This window comes from Typopeltis vanoorti, chromosome 4, assembly GCF_054136105.1.
Source record: "Typopeltis vanoorti isolate ZY-2024b chromosome 4, IOZ_Tvanoo_1.0, whole genome shotgun sequence".
Taxonomy (NCBI): Eukaryota; Metazoa; Arthropoda; class Arachnida; order Uropygi; family Thelyphonidae; genus Typopeltis; species Typopeltis vanoorti.
The window spans coordinates 162,446,877-162,460,354 of NC_143552.1; the positions used below are offsets into that span (position 1 = coordinate 162,446,877).

General features: G+C 37.6%; 1 protein-coding gene across 7 annotated transcripts in view; it reads right to left on the reverse strand.

The window, feature by feature from the left end:
- Positions 1-13,478, reverse strand: part of LOC150107807 (uncharacterized) — a 170,390-nt gene that overhangs the window by 56,017 nt on the left and 100,895 nt on the right. The gene's annotated exons all lie outside the window — the stretch shown is intronic.

Below are 13,478 nucleotides of genomic sequence, written 5' to 3' on the forward strand. Positions count from 1 at the left end.
TACACTTGGATAAAGGATTAAACACCAAGTATATAATTTCTTGGTATTTGTAATTTGTAGTATAAAAAAGTGGAAAAACTTCCAACAACTATCTCTAATCCAGTGTATTTTAATAATAAGGTATGGCACCTTTTGGCTTCTTGTATATGAAAAAAATATGATTTCGGTATTACTTCAACTTTGGTGCCTTACCTCAAACTTCTGGATCTGGCTCCCACTGCTGAGACCTCAATAAAGGTCGAAACTGGTTGGTGATTTGATTCTGGGGAAGCAGAGTTTCTTGCTGCCTAGGGTAATGGATGGCAGTGCTGTAGCCAATGAAGTTTTAACTGTGGCTCGGCTGTTGCTGTTACCCTTGGGTTGAGGGGTAATGAATGGCAATACTGTAGCCAATGAAGTTTTAACTGGGGTTCGGCTTTTGCTGTTACCCCTCAGATGAGATATAAGCTGCCCTGCTCAGTGGCAGGGTTAGCCTGCCACTGGGTAGGATAAAGGATTAAACCAAGTATATAATTTCTTGGTATGATAATTCTACTTTTTAAACCACCGACTTTAATTCAAGATTAAAATTAGACTGGGATATATTGGCCGAAAAATTTAATAACACATTTAGCCAACTAGTTTTGCCAACTTGACTATTGGCTTCATCTGGGCATACATAAGGTGATAAAAAAAAGCTTAAAACAGGTCAAGAAAGAAACATAAACGAGTACTAAACGTTATACAAATTCAAAAGACGCATTACATCAAATGCATTCTGTAATTTGCAGCGAAGTTGAATTCTAGTGTGCTAAATGAAGGGCTAACCCAGAATTATCTTTTCTGTTATTATTAACATCTCTGATGTGTTCTTTTTTCTTATTTCCAAACTTCTGAAAGTTTGTCCTACATAATTTAAACCACATGAACAATGGATGTTGTAAATGCCAAGATGTTTGAAGAAAGCATTGTTATATTTTGGTGAACTTAACAAATTGCAGACTGTCTTAATTGGTTTGAAAGTTACTCTTATTTCATATGGTTTAAGAAGTGTTGCAATCTTCTGTGAAACTATCCCAGCATAAGGACTGGCAATGGAAGATTTGTATTGAGTTTCTTTGGGTTGCTGTTGGAAAGGGTTGGAGAAAAGTATCTTTTGAATATTTTTTTTTTTTTTAATGAAACAAATAACCTTTTACACAATATGGACAGTTGGCCAACTGACCTAAAACGGAAATTAAAGTCGTTACATCCACTCACACCACGAGTATATGGTTCTAAAGTTCACAAAACTGGAATACCTCTACGTCCTATAGTAGATGGAATAAACTCTCCCACCTACTTATTGTCAAAATACCTTGCCCATCTCCTGAAGGCACATATTCGTAATTCTGGCACGTATATAAAAAATACGCAACATTTCATTGAAAAGCTGAAAAACTATATCCTCAAGATATTACTTCTCTTTTCTGACATTGTCTAAAATCAAATTTCTTCAAATGGAATGGAACAATAAACGTGTGGACAGACTTATGTGTTCGTCGAACATGTTGTTTATTATTTTAACGGTATAATAGAACACAGAAACTAAGTAAATAATTAATTTATTAACTTGATGCTGATATTTCGCTGGTATTATAACCAGCATCTTCAGAGCACAAAAACACTGTTTGTCACAATACGCAAGACTAAAACAACATGGTGTACTAAAACAAAATTGTAGCAGCAACACAAAGACTAGAGTCCTGATTTTGGCGCCCTCTATCTGAAAAAAAAAAAAAAAAAAAAAAAAAAAAAAAAAAAAAAAAACGCTATCATATATTATTAGAGTCCTAGAAAAGTGCTAGTTTTTTCTTAATATGACTGTCTCCCAGATCTTTGGCAAGTTAATACAGCCATATTTGTTGAGATTTGGAGTGTGTTTTAGGGCTTCTGTCACCTCTAAGAACAATCTCTCTGATTTATATGGGTTTCTGTGTAGTACTTTTGTGTTTTTCCAGTTGATCCTGTGTGCAGTGGTATCCAGAGCATGGTCTGCTAGGCCCGACTTCCCATAATGATAATTCCGGACGTATCGTTTATGTTCGCTGATTTCCTGGCCCAAAGACACAGTTAACAAACTCAAACCCTTCCATGTTAAAACACCGAGGATCTAGGGATCACCAAAAATTCACAAACAGGCACACCCCTACGCCCAATTGTGGACAGTATAAATAGTCCCACATACAAACTGGCTAGACATTTAGCGAAGCTACTAGCCACTCTCACTAACAATTCTCCCTCCTTTGTCAAAAATTCAGCACACCTAAAAAGCCTCTTACAACACCTTACCCTAAAAAGCTCACACTTAATAGTAAGTTTTGACATCACTTCACTATTCACAAATGTACCACTAATAGAAACCCTCAATCTACTGAAGTCACACTTCCCCCCTGATATATTTGAACTATTCAATTTCACAATACATGCAGGATATTTCACATGGAAAGGGAAAATATACAAACAAATTGATGGGACAGCCATGGGCTCCCCCTTCCCCCCCCCAGCCAACTTTTACATAGAACACCTGGAAAAACAAGCAATCCATACAGCCACTCTCAAACCAACACTTTGGCTACGCTATGTTGATGATGTGCTTGCTATTTGGCCACATGGCCCTGAGACATTGAAAACATTCTTAGCACATTTAAATAGCCAACATCCAAAAATCCACTTTACTAGGAACTGGAAGCCAACAACTGTCTGCCCTTCCTGGATACACTCATCACACATCTCCCAGATGGTTCCTTATCATTTTCAGTTTTCAGAAAACCCACACATACAGGCAGATACTTACACAAACAATCACACCATCATCCTTCTCAACAATATGGCATATTAAAAACACTAACTCATAGAGCGAGAGCAATCTGTTCCAATGACAAGGCTCTTACAGCTGAACTGACTCACTTACGCCACACCTTCTTGGCCAACGGCTACAATCCACATAAAATAAACAAAATACTAAACACTCCTAAGAAACCCCTCCCACCATCCACCACAGAGAACTACAACAAAACAGTCACCATCCCTTACATTAAAGGCACATCTGAAAAGATCTCAAGAATTCTCAAAAACATAAACTATGCACTACATTCAGACCATGTAGCAAATTAGCCACCCTCATCCGCTCACCAAAGGACAGCATTCCTCCTTTATCACATCCAGGAGTCTACCAAGTACCCTGCTCATGCAATCAAGCCTACTACGGTCAAACAGGAAGAACTGTGAATATCCGCATCAGCGAACATAAACGATACGTCCGGAATTATCATTATGGGAAGTCGGGACTAGCAGACCATGCTCTGGATACCCCTGCACACAGGATCAACTGGAAAAACACAAAAGTACTACACAGAAACCCGTGTAAATCAGAGAGATTGTTCTTAGAGGCGACAGAAGCCCTAAAACACACTCCAAATCTCAACAAATATGGCTGTATTAACTTGCCGAAGATCTGGGAGACAGTCATATTAAGAAAAAACTAGCACTTTTCTAGGACTCTAGTAATATATGATAGTTTTTTTTTTTTTTTTTTTTCAGATAGAGGGCGCCAAAATCAGGACTCTAGTCTTTGTGTTGCTGCTACAATTTTGTTTTAGTACACCATGTTGTTTTAGTCTCGCGTATTGTGACAAACAGTGTTTTTGTGCTCTGAAGATGCTGGTTATAATACCAGTGAAATATCAGCATCAAGTTAATAAATTAATTATTTACTTAGTTTCTGTGTTCTATTATACCGTTAAAATAATAAACAACAGGAATGGAACAATATACAAACAATTAGCTGGTCTTGCTATGGGTAGCCCTCTATCCCCTCCTTGTGCAGACCTATTTATGGAGAAACTAGAAAAAGACATTCTTTTACAATTAGACCCAAAACCAGTAGTTTGGTGGAGATATGTCGACGAGATTTTCATCATATGGAGAAACACAGAAGCAGCACTTTTGGATTTCTTAACTAAGATAATCTCTTTCCATCAAAAAATAAAGTTCACCTTAGAAATTGAGATAGATAGAAAATTAACGTTTTTAGACACCTTAATTACAAAACAAATGGATGGACATATTAGCCTAATGGTTTACCACAAACCGACTCACACTGGCCATTATCTGCACTTTTCTTCTTCACACCATATATCTCAAAAGTTGAGTATCATACATATGCTCAAAAACAGAGCTACTCGCATCATAACAGAAGAGAAAACTCTCAATGATGAATTAACTCACATATCAGAAACCATGAAAGACAATGGCTATCGAAAAAATTTAATTCAAAAGATACTTTCCTCCAACCCCTCCCAACAGCAACCCAAAGAAACTCAATACAAATCTTCCATTGCTATTCCTTATGCTGGGATAGTTTCACAGAAGATTGCAACACTTCTTCAAACCACATGAACAAGGATCTCTTATTCATGTGGTTTAAATTATGTGGAACAAACTTCCAGAAGTTTGGAAATAAGAAAAAAAAACATCAGAGATGTCAATAATAACAGAAAAGATAATTCCAGGTTAGCCCATCATTTCCCAAATACCAATCACAACACTGAATGGGACAAAAGTTCTATGCCATATTTAAAGGAAGACTTTCATAACCAAAACTTCAAAAAAGCTACTGTGGTAATCCATTCAAAAGGCAGCCCCAATAGAAACGAAGGGATAATCCTTGCTGACATATGGAAGACTCTCATGAGATCACTTAGCATACCAGAATTCAACTTCGCTGCAAATTACAGAACGTACTTGCATAACAATGCCTGACATCATACTCGTTACATGTGTTTGATGTAATGCATCTTTTGAAGTTGTATAATGTTTAGTACTTGTTTATGTTTCTTTCTTGACCTTTGTTTGTTCTTTGTTTTAAGCTGTTTTTTATCACCTTATGCATGCCCAGATGAAGCCAAAAGTCAAGTTGGTGAAACTAGTTGGCTAAATGTGTTATTAAATTCTTCGGCCAATATATCCCAGTCTAATTTTATTATTGAATTAATTTCTTGGTATCTTTCATTTATATTAATAATGTATTGAATAAACCATTACAGGCTTCAAGATAACATGCAGATGATTACAAAGGTACGGTTTCTTTACTCCATACAAGAACATTACAGAACAAAATAGCAAAGTCCTACAAGAATATCACTTAAAATTTGACTTTATGTTAAGATGGCCTAAACAACCACATTAACCTATGAAGAGACCAGGGGTTTATAAAATCTGTTGCAATTGTAGTGTTTGTTATAAAATCTGTTGCAAGTGTAGTGTTTGCTAGGCTGGATGGATGAGACATTCTGGAGAAATCCATAAATAAAAAATAAATGTTAGAGATGCAGTGAAAAGACAAGTCCATAAATTAACTTTTAGCCCCCAATGAAAATCACCAAGTCAATTGGAAAAATAAAATAATACCATACATAGAATTTAATACTTATGTACACAAATTTAAAGAGGCTAGTGAGATGATACAATGTCTGGCAGTGTAATAAAAACAAAGTTATGATATTAAATAATCTCTGGACAGCATACATAAGAGATCTACATGTGGATGAATTATTATTATTATTCACATAATTGATACACAGTCAAAACAAGAAATCATTTAAACAACAATTTGACTGGTGATAATACAGAGCAATTCAGATTCTGCCCAAGAATCTAAGAATAGTCCGTCAGGTAGCATCGTAAAATATGGACTGTTCCAAGTAATGCTGTTTTTTGTAGGTCATATGGGATCATTTTGTTCATGTTTAATTGCTGTAAATAGTTCAGTAGCTTCTTTGAAATTGCACCAAGTGCACTAACAACTATTGGGATGACTTTGGTGTGTTTAATCCACAGCTGGCCAACTTCGATTGCCTCTCAATATTTAGTAATTTTTTCCAATTCTTTGTTGTTAATGTTGCTATCACTGGGTACTTAGCTTCCGTAGCACAATTGGAAGAACGATGGTACTTTGAGCCCTTTAATTGGAAAAGGCCTAAGCTCGAGTCTTGTCATGATGGGAGGAATCTTTATATGGACTTTTTCAATCGAAGGTGAGTTAGCCGATCTCATACAGAGGTAGCAGGGTTTTTTCTCCTGGAAACTCATCCCACATACAGACAAATCGACCCTTCAGAACACGTGCAATTTACAGACATAGAATACCAGTTATGGTGGTGGTGGGCGGTAGATGGCGTTGATTCGTAGTAGAGGTTCGGTGTAGTGGTGGAGACGGAGAGTTGTACCATAGGCGTCCTCCTGTGATGAGTCTTCGGACTCCTTGGAGGTGTCACAAATAATAATAATAATTAACACTCCTTACATTAACAATACATTTTGGTAATGCGTTCCATTCACTGACAAATCTCCATTCAAAAAATCTACTCCCCACACCCTTCTTTACCACACTTTTACATAACTTCCAGAGATGAATGACCTCTGGTTCTTCCCCTCTCACCTTCTACTCTTTTTGTAATCCCCTATGGATTAATCTGATAAAATCCTCTCACTAACTTAAATGTCTCTTTCATATCACCTCTTTTCCTCCAATTCACCAAACACTGCAACCTTTCTCCATAGCCAGCATTCCAAAGTCCCGACATTGTCTTAGTCACTTGCCTCTGGACCCTCTTCAATGTTTCCATATCACACTGAAAACCAGGTGACCAAATTTGAGAACAATAGATCTGACCAGTGCTTTATACAGTGGCACAACCACTTCCTTATCCCTACATGTTAGAGTAGTTCTTATCATAGCAGCACTACGATGTGGAGCACTAGCAATATGCCATCTAAACTTCATTCAACTCTCTACCATTGCTCCCAAATCGCTAATCTCAACCATTTCCTGAAGTACGGCACCACTGATATAGTACACAGCCTTATATTCCTGCACTCCAAAGCACAACACCTTGCACTTATTGATATTAAAACTACAACCCCCCCACTCCTTTGTCCAAGTAAAAAGTCTGTTCCAATCTTCTTGAAGGGAATTACCATCAATAGTGCTACTTATAATTCTACCCAACTTTGTATCATCAGCAAACAACTAAAGATCCCCAGCCAGTCCACATGATATATCGTTTATAAACAAGTTAAACAGCAGAGATCCAAGAAGAGAACCCTGGGGCATGCCACTGGTTACCCTCCTTTTTTTTTTTTTTGAGACACTGCTTCATTACACACAACCTGCTGGTATCATTCAGAGAGCCAATCTCTGATCCATCTGACCAATATACTATCTATTCCTCCTCTGCAGCTGGTACACCAACTTATCATGTGGTAATCTGATATACAGTATCAGATTACTGTATATCAGATTACTGTATATCAGATCGGACCACTGATATACAGTGATAGGCTACCTTTTTAATATGAAGGGCGCAATACTGCAAGCACCATGATGCTCGCGGGCACTGCGGACTCCTCATGATTTAAATAATTAAACTTAAAATTACAATTGGCATGAATGATTTTGAAATGTCTTTCTATATTACTTTTTTTAGAAATAGCCACACTATTATTGCATAATAAACAAATACATTTGCCATTATGATTGATAAAGCAAGGCGCTCGCATCTGATCTGAAACTATATGTTTGATTATAAAAAATTAGCAGATGGTGTACACGGTCAGGTTTCTCATTAAATCCTATTGAATTTATATTTTTTGTATTCATTTTTTATATTATTTTATATGGAAAATACTAAGGTAAGAGGCCTGGATCTTGCTCCACCTTTACTACGAGTTATCTATAAGGCACTACTTATGCGTGCATCCGCCAGAACTTTTAGTTTCTATATATTCGGCACGAAACTCTTGTAGTTTCTATATTTGGCTATGCAATAATATTGGATTCAATATTCACTTAATTTGTACCATCATGTATTATATTTGCAGTGTTTTTTCTTTATGTTTTCTTGCATTTTAGCACATACTAGTAATGAATGTATCTCTCAGATACTGTATACTGCGATCTACGCTGCAAAATTACCGCTGTGAGCTCCAAAGCAGTTTACGATAATTTCTCTGAGGGCGCACTAAAAATTCACTGCAGGCACCCGCGGGCACTGCATTGCCGACCCCTGCTGTATATGATTCTCCCTTATCTAACAAACTTGTTATCTTATCATAAAACATAATGGTAAATTACTAAAACAAGACCTATCCTTTACAAATCCATGCCGACCATCATAAAAATGCTATGTCCATCAACCCAATCCTGTATTCTATTCCTTACCAATCTCTCTAAAACCTTGACCACAACTGCAGTTATACAAACTGGCCTATAGTTGGAGACTTGTCTTAGAACCATGCTTGTGGAGTGGTACTATTTTTCCTTCTTTCCACTCCATAGGAACCCTACCCACTGCAAGACTTTCATTAAATAACCAGGTCAAGGGCACAGCCAACTGTGATGCATACCCTTAAGAAGATGAGGTGATATGTCATCCATTCCATTCCATTCATCCATTCCATGTCATCCATTTGATGAGTTGGCCACTAGAGGGCTACATGGTGTGTAGTGTTTGTAGAGAGCTCCTGAAAAGATATGTATTATTTTAAGTAATAATTGGTAAATTTGCTTGAATCTTACGCAGTATTGTTTACTTTTCGTATCTTAGTGTGTCTGTGTGATTTTTGTGTCTTTCTGAGTTATTTCAATTAGTAATTTGATAGATACGATTAATAGGGTGCACATGGTGCCGATAAGAAGGAATACAATGGCGTCCAGATCGGCATCTTTGTTCAAAAATTTTAATATAAAGGAGTTTATTCAGTATACTGTTTGTGAGATGTATGCTTCGAGGAGAGCGGTTGGAGTCTGGTAGACAATGATAGTGGAGTGAATGTGAGGATTTAAAGTGTGTTTCATGTCTTTAGAGTGATATTGTTGTTGAAAGTCAGAATGTAGAAAATAGTGATATGAGAGGTATGAATAGTGATATTTGCGAGGTAGTACCAGATAGCTGTGAGAGCGGCATTGAAAGTGAGAATGAAGATAGATATAGAACGAATGAATGGATTAACGGATAATAAAAATGATGAGACAGATGCAATGAGTGAGATTGCACGGTTGTGCAGAACGATACACAGGGCGAATCGGCAGCTGGAGCGTTGGCAAAAATGTTTACCGAGCGTACCAACTAATAAACGGCAAATGTATGATAAGAAAAATAAGAGTATGATCGTGAGTGTAAACAAAATGAAAGAGCGAGTGTTGTATGGAGATATTCTTTAGTAAGAGGTGTGATAGATGAGAGTTTGACAAAATTGTACCAACCTGGTACGAAAGGGTGAAAGAATTGATAGTAGTAGCAGGAACGAATGATTTGAAAGGAGACAAAATGGCTATGAGAGAGGATTTTAAAGAATTACTTCAGGTAGCAAAAGAGAAGATTAAGAGAGTTAGGATGGTGAGTATGTTGCTGTGGTATGACAGTGAAGAGTAAAAGAGAGCAAAAATTGCTAATGACTTTATGCGCAGATTATGCATGAGGAGTGGTGTGGAATTTGTGGACGTGTGGAGTGAGTTCGATGGGTGAAAGGATTTATATAAGATGGATGGTTTGCATTTGAATGGATTTGGTGTACGGAGACATGAAAAGGTGTTGTTGGATGAAGTGGAAGTGGATGTGCAGAATCAGGGAAACTAGGGTTATTAGGGGGGGGGGGGAGTAGATATACAGACTTTAGGGACATTTGAGTGTATGAATGTGTGTAATATGCCTGAGCAAGTACAAAGGACAACAAATAAGAATTGGATGGTTAGTATAAGCATCAAAATAGGGATGAGACAAAGGGGCTTCTGCAATTCATGTATACTAATGCCAGAAGCATTAGGAACAAGAAGGAAGAATTTTTGGCCTTGGTTTGCACTTCCAGGCCACAGGTTATTTGGCATTAGTGAAACATGGCTGACAGAAGATGATATAGTTAGTGGGATTGAATGCGAGGGGTATGGTGTGTTCAGGAATGACAGGGAGAATAAAATGGTGGGAGGAGTGTTAGCTGATGAGCTACAGCCAAGGAGAATAGAAGTGGAACTGCAGGATAAAGAAAAGAGCACATTTGAGGCTATTTGGTGTGAGATTGAGGCTAGCAGAACAAAATATACAATTGGGTGCTGCTATAGACCGGTGATGGAATAGATGGTGGAGATAGTATGCATAAGCAAATAGAAGAAATGAGTGGAAGGAGGATAATTATTATGGGATATTTCAACTATGGTAACATTGATTGGAAGGAGGAAGAAATTGGATTTTATGCGGTTATAAAGGGATAACTATCTGCGACAGCAATTAATGTAATGGAAAATACTAGGGTTCAGAGAGTGCTTGACCTAGTAATTGCATCTGAGAATTTGGCTGTAACGAATATGACCACGATGTCACCAATTGGTGAGAGTGATCATAGTGTCTTGACTTGGGAGGTGGCTAAAGGTGTGGAATTTACAACTAAAACATTGTACATGTGGAATTATCGGGCTGGTAAGTATGACAAGCTTAGGAGTTTGATTGGTTTGATCAGTGCCATGGCATGTAAAACCGCAAGGGCTGGATGTTGATAGTGCATGGGAGGCGGTTAAGAAATGTTTGCAGGAGGTAATGGCTGACTGTATACCTAGAGTCCGAATAATAAATCAAGTAGCGGTTAAATGGATCAATAACACCATTCAGCTTGATCTGCAAAAAAAAGAAACAACTGAGGGAATTTAAGGAGAAAGGTGACCAGCAGGCACATGAATGGTATAAAGCACAGGCCAGAAGGGTAATGAGTGTGGTAAGAAAAGCAAAAGTGGATTATGAAAGAACATTAGCCATGCAGGCTAAAGAGAATCCTAAACAGTTTTTTAGATATGTACCAAGTAAAAGGAAAAATGTACATGGCAGAATGATTTTAAAGAATGCTGATGGTTGGGAGGTAACCGAATCAGTTGATATAGTGAAATTACTGAGCGAACACTTTGCAAGAGTATATCATTGAGGTGGTGACATTGCAAGAATGAAAGAACCAACAGCTTTTACGGGAATTGTGATGAATGAAGTGGAGGTGAATAGTCTATTACAAAACCTCTATGTCAATACATCTGTGGGATTGGATGGTATACCAGCTCGTGTCATACATGAAGCGGCTAAAGGACTGTCAGTGCCCTTGACCATTTTGTTAATTTGAGTCTCAGGTCTGGATTAGTCCCAAGGGGGTGGAAAGAGAGGAAAATAGATGGAATTCCACTGCATAAAGAATGTTCCAAGACTGCTGTTGTAAATTACCGACCGATCAGCATATCAAGAATTGTTGTCAAGGTATTAGAAAAAATAGTCAAGAGGAAAATATAGGACTGGATAGATGAAAATGGGATATTGTATGGGGGACAGCATGGTTTTGTGAAGGGTAGATCATGCTTCAGTAACTTGCTCACGTTTTATAACACAGTGACGGCTAAACTGGATAAGAGTAATGAGTTTACAGTGATTCTACTGGACCTTGCTAAGGCCTTTGACAGGATACAACATGGAATTTTAATCAGTAAACTGCAGCATATGGGGATGGATATAGGATTGGTGAGATGGATAGTAGAGTGGTTGATCGAGAGATATCAGAGAGTGGTTTATTCAGCAGTAGAGTCCAAAAGATGGCCTGTGACTAGTGGTGTGCCGCAGGGTTCTGTTCTTGGACCACTACTGTTCAATTTGTTCATTAACGATATAGGAAAGGATCTGAGAGGAACTGTTCATTTGTTTGCTGATGATGCAAAGTTGGGTAGAGCAATAGTGAGTGCACAGGACGTCCAAATTTTGCAGGATGATTTGGATAGTTTGGAGGACTGTGCTAAGGATAATGGATGTCAATTTATACTCCAGGAGATTGACGAGGCCATCGATTTGGGAGTGTTGGTGGATAGGGAGTTGAAGTTTAAGGGGCACATCACAAAAGTGGCTAAATCAGCTCATCAAATCACTTGGTTGCTGAAAAATACTTTAACAAACAAGTTATTGCTCCTCTGTATTGAGCCTTGATAAGACCCCATCTAGACTACTGTCCCCAGATATGGGTGTCAGTGTTCCTTCTGGGTGGTGAGGAGGTGGAGAGCATCCAGAGATGAGTGACCAAGATGATAGCAGGTGAATGGAATGAACCTTATGAAAACAGGTTGAAGATTTGTGGGTTTCAGAAATTGGTTGATAGGTGGAAAGGGGGGGATATGATTGAGACATTCAAATTATTGAAGGGTTTCTATAAAATCTATTCAGAAGATATTTTTGAGAATAGGATTGGTGGTGGGAGGACTAGTGGCCATACATGGATGCTGGGCAAGAGTGTGGTTAGCAAGGGTGTTAGAGCTAGGTTTTTTACTTGGAGAGTGGTGAATGAGTGGAATAAGCTGCCAGAGTCTGTTGTGGGTGCCATGACTGTAAATGAGTTCAAGGCAAAGTTTGATAGATACTGTGTGAATGTCAAATAGTTGTTCTTGATATGATGTTAGGGCCTCCCTCGATGATTCTATGGACTCCTTGGAGTCCATAGAATTCCATTCTCAGGTAATTGCCTGTAATAATAATAATAATAATTCCCACAGCCTTATTAACATCTAACCCAACAATATATGATTCTTTCGCTTCCAATTCTCCTAATTGCCTCTCTTGTATATATTGCATGGCATTATTTACACCAATATGGAATTAGGCCAGTGGTTCTCAACACTATACCTGCAGGTGCATTTGCTCACAGAGCTATTTACATGCACCTGCTGTCAATTATTAAATAAGGAAAAATTAAATTAAAATTTGAAAATAAGTCTTCTTCTAGTAATAATATTTATTGAAATCGTAAAAAATGTTAACATTTATGTTATGCTACAAACATTTTGTGTAATTCCTCTGTCTTTGAGTGTGAGCGTTACCGGTGCCAATTTTGTATGTCTTATATATTTAGTCTACTGGCAACCGTGCGTTTGAGGGATGTGTCACCAATGTTGTCGATATGCTTTGACCATGCATTGTTTTCTCGTGTTTAAATATTTTGCCCCAAAATGAGTAATCCAAATAAAAAACAACGAACTTATAAATTCAACAATGATTGGTAAGAATACTATTGTTTTATCCAGAGTAAAGAGAAATGGTTTTGTTTATTGTGTGATGGTTTAATTTAGTTGTATAATAAATGCTAAATGTGTATTTATCCTACTTTCATAGTTAATTAATTTGTTAATTGTTACCATTTGATATGATAAGCAAGTATAAATTTTCATAGACAAAAATATTGGTGCCCTCCAATGTGCCTGCAACCACAACCAGGTTGGTGACCACCACTCTCTTCCAAGTCTTGAATGTGCCCTCAACCATGCTGAGAACCCTTGAATTAGCCATGAGACAAAATATGTTATATCCTGTAACAATGACCCATGTTAAGTCTGTTAAGTGTTGAACGAATTAAAAGAAATTATGGTTTATGTGATATATATATTTGTGTTT